Here is a 3,829-nt window from a genome sequence, read left to right on the forward strand (position 1 = left end):
GCTCTCCTTCCAACCTTTTATTCTTTTTTTTTTTACTGGAACAACACCTGCACTATTTCTAGAACACAGATGCTACAAGATCTGGGACATAGAATATTTATGTTTTTATCACAATTGCTTTCCCTTGAGCTATGTACAGCAATATATTTTCAGGTGTACCAAAGCTATCTAATATTACCCATTTCTATAGAAAAAGGTGTCACAAAAAGTTCATTTTTTACAACTTCTTTTCAGATTCTGATCCAGTAATAAATGTAGGCATTATCAGTGGCAAGGGATAACTAATAAAATGTGGCTCCTTTGGCTATCTAAAAGAGAGAAATCTATGCTTCTGACATTATATATCATCACTGATATTAGCTCAGTAAAATATAGGCAAATATACTTTAGAAACATGTATTTTTATTCAATTTGATAATTTTGATCAGAATATCATCTTTGGAAGGAACCTCAGAGGTCATATAGTCAGCACATGGGAATTGGCATCCATCCTTTTCCGTTTTATTGGAAAGGAATCAGATTGACTCCTTCCCATATAATTTGCATGAGCAAAGGCCAACAACATGATTATTATTCTCCTTTACTGGAGGGAAGAGCCCATGCATGTATAGAGAGATCAGAAGGGAGGCCAGGTTTCCAGGAAAGAAGAGGTCCTCAGAAATGCATAGTGGCAGCCAGAGAACACTAGAAACTTCTGTTGTTCATCCTTCACTTAGAAGAGGACCAATGACATTGAGGGTAATGTCTTGACTTCAGTGAAAATTAGATTTAAGTGAGGCAAAGTCACAAAGTCACCTGCCTTACTCTTCCAGAGCCATTAAAGTCCATGGCAGAAAAAAAGCCAGCATAGCTTGGAGGCCCAGGAGGCCATGGATGACATTGAAATGTTCAGTGTCTGACCAATATCTAAGCCTTCCCCACTTTCATTGATGTTGAAACAAATTGTTCTCATTCACTCTTGCCACCAGGAAGAAGCCTTCACCTGCCTGGGGTAGATGTCTCCCTAACTCACTGATGGGTTTTCAGCCCATCAGTTACCCACAACCTAGTTTAGCTGACATGTAGAGATGATTTTACTGGGGTGTAGCTGCCATTTGCATTATATAGCTTATTGAAGCCACAGATGAGAGTTGTGTGAAAAGTAAGCATGAAGGTGGATTAGCAGCACTGCCCATGGGGTAAAAAAGCCTCATTCTAGAGGTCCTAGTCCTCTCTGATTGTCCCATATAATCCAGGGACTTAATGTTATATGAAAGTAGAGAGGGTTAGCACTCCTTTTGATAGAGATGGAAGAAGTGCTAGTGGCCTTTCCACTACATATATGATTAAGATGTTTCTCTGTGGCATCTATCCATGGGGTCTTATTTTTAGACAGAGTGAGAAAGAAAGTGCAAACAGTGAAGAGTCTACTGTAGGAACCTACATCTCTTCCCTACTCCTTAGTCTACATATTCTTGATTCCTTTTACTCTGCAGAAAGAATACAGTGTGTTCAAATGGCATATTTTCTAATTTCTGTCCTGGATAAAGTCTTAGTGGCCCTAGACTAGTTACAGCCCTGGACTTCACCATTACTTGTTTGATTCTCCCTTTAATTATTATTTTATATCCCATTATTTGGATTATTGAGTTGAATTTGCCTTTTCTCTATATTATGCTATTATTGATTTAGTTTGGACTCTCATATCTGCCCATGTGTGTATTTGCTTCTTGAATTCAACATCAGAGTCTCTCCTGTCTTCCTTGCACTTAGCCAAACCACCTGGTAATGGCATCAACTTAAACATGGCTCCTCTGTAGTTTTGACACAATACCAGCTGTCTGTACTGCTTCCCAGCTGTCTGGAAATAATAATTCCAATCTTACTACACTTGGGTCTAAACTCAGCAGTCCTCTGCCAGGCTTCTTGGTTGTTGTTAGGAAGCTTAACCCCTTAATTTCCACCACTCTTCATTGGAGCTTCAAGTTAGATAATTGTCATGATGTCACACAAACAGTATGTGAAAAAATTAGAACTAGAATGCAGGCCCTCTATTTCTATGGCCAGTATCCATGCTGTGTATAAGATCATAGATTTAAATCTGGAAATAAGATGTAGAATTTAACCCTCTTTTTTTTTTAATTACCTTACTTTCTATCTTGGAGTCAATACTGTGTATTGGCTCCAAGGCAGAAGAGTGGTAAGGTCTAGGCAATGGGGGTCAAGTGACTTGCCCAGGGTCACACAGCTGGGAAGTGTCTGAAGCCAGATTTGAACCTAGGACCTCCTGTCTCTAGGCCTGGCTCTCAATCCACTGAGCTACCCAGCTGCCCCCAACCCTCTTGTTTTAATAATTATCACTTACATAGCAGTTTAAGATTTGAAAAAATGCTTGACAAATCATCTCATTTGATGCTCACAAGTACTCCATGAGGTAGGTATGCTAGGATTACCCCTGTTTTACAGATGAGAAAACTAAGACTGTTGCCACAGTTACACAGGTATCAATTGCTGGCAGGGAGTAATTTTCTTTTTTAGGAGAGAGAGAGAAGGGTTGCACAGAGGGGTTGAATATGGTTCTCTGGGTTTTTTTTGGCTTACTGAACTCCAGTTAAGTAAATTCAGTCTGCCAATGAGGACTGGCAAGAAGTTTGCAAAGTATGGCCTCTGGGAATTGCCTGCGACACTGAGAAGATATGGCTTTTCCAGGGTCACATAGTCCATATGTGTCAAGAGCTTAGTAGTTGAACCCAAGTCTTACCAATGCAAACTCCACTCATTTATCCTCTTTTCCAAACTGCCTCTCAGAAATGTGGATGGAAGAATTCAAGCTCAGGATTTTCTTGATTTCAGGTCAACCCTGCTTCTAATATTTCAGGATGGATGTTTTGTTTTGTTTTTTTTCCATTTCACACAGGGAGTAACAGATACCCAAAGAAGTTAAACTTACCCAAGGTCACACAACTAATCAGTAGCAGAGCAAGAATTTGAACATTATCTACCTATATATCCAGGGCTCTTACTATTATGCTATTACTACAATACTTATTTATCACTCTTAATACCACTGGTGAATAGATATATTCATGGACATATGGTCAGGATTATAATCATAAGAAGCTTATAGTCATTTAAAATCTACTTAAGAACAAGAATTTAATACATAGCAACTCAGTTTGCCTAATCTCTATGCAATAACTCAAACAATTTTTTCAAAGTGTAAGTAACAGAGGTTAGCAACTTTGTGGTCCCTCTTATCTCTACTATTTCTCAGCAAATGTTAAAAGTTAAAAAGTTAAAAGAACCATATTGGCTTAATCAATTTTATATTTTCTTTTGTTTAAGATAGTGAGCTTCTTACCTGAGCAACTATTACGTAGAATCGACTGACAAGTGGGGAAATTCCCAGTCAAGCAATATGTAGACCCTTGAAAGGCAGTGGCATGTAAAAACAATAGATGACAACAGAAATACAGTAGTTTTATTACCACTTATTAGTTATAGTCATCATAGCCATTGTTATAAGAATTAAACAATTCATATCAAATGGATATGAGTTTTCATTAACTTGTCAGCCATTCAACAAGCTTTTATTAAGTTTTGCTATGTACCAGGCACTATGCAAAATGCTGGCAATAAAAATATGAACAAAGGAAGATAGTTCCTGTCCTCAAGAAGTTTACATTCTAATGGGAAAAACAACATATAAAAGAAGTCAAAGGTACATACTTTCCCCTCTGAAGGTTTCCTGCCAGGGACCTGATGAAGAAGTTCAGATTTCATCTTGATGAGAAATGAATTATTACCTGGGCTGGGTGATGGCCTTCAGTGAAGTTTCTAGAAGGAGCAA

The 3,829-nt window shown here is 38.2% G+C and overlaps 1 non-coding gene across 1 annotated transcript; it reads left to right on the forward strand.

Annotated features, from left to right (window-relative positions):
- Positions 1 to 1,242: 1,242 nt before the first annotated feature.
- On the forward strand, positions 1,243 to 1,369 carry LOC130454216 (U6atac minor spliceosomal RNA). The gene has a single exon (XR_008911889.1). It is a non-coding gene; the product is annotated as a U6atac minor spliceosomal RNA (small nuclear RNA).
- Positions 1,370 to 3,829: the final 2,460 nt, after the last annotated feature.

Source organism: Monodelphis domestica, chromosome 4 (genome assembly GCF_027887165.1).
Source record: "Monodelphis domestica isolate mMonDom1 chromosome 4, mMonDom1.pri, whole genome shotgun sequence".
Classification (NCBI taxonomy): Eukaryota; Metazoa; Chordata; class Mammalia; order Didelphimorphia; family Didelphidae; genus Monodelphis; species Monodelphis domestica.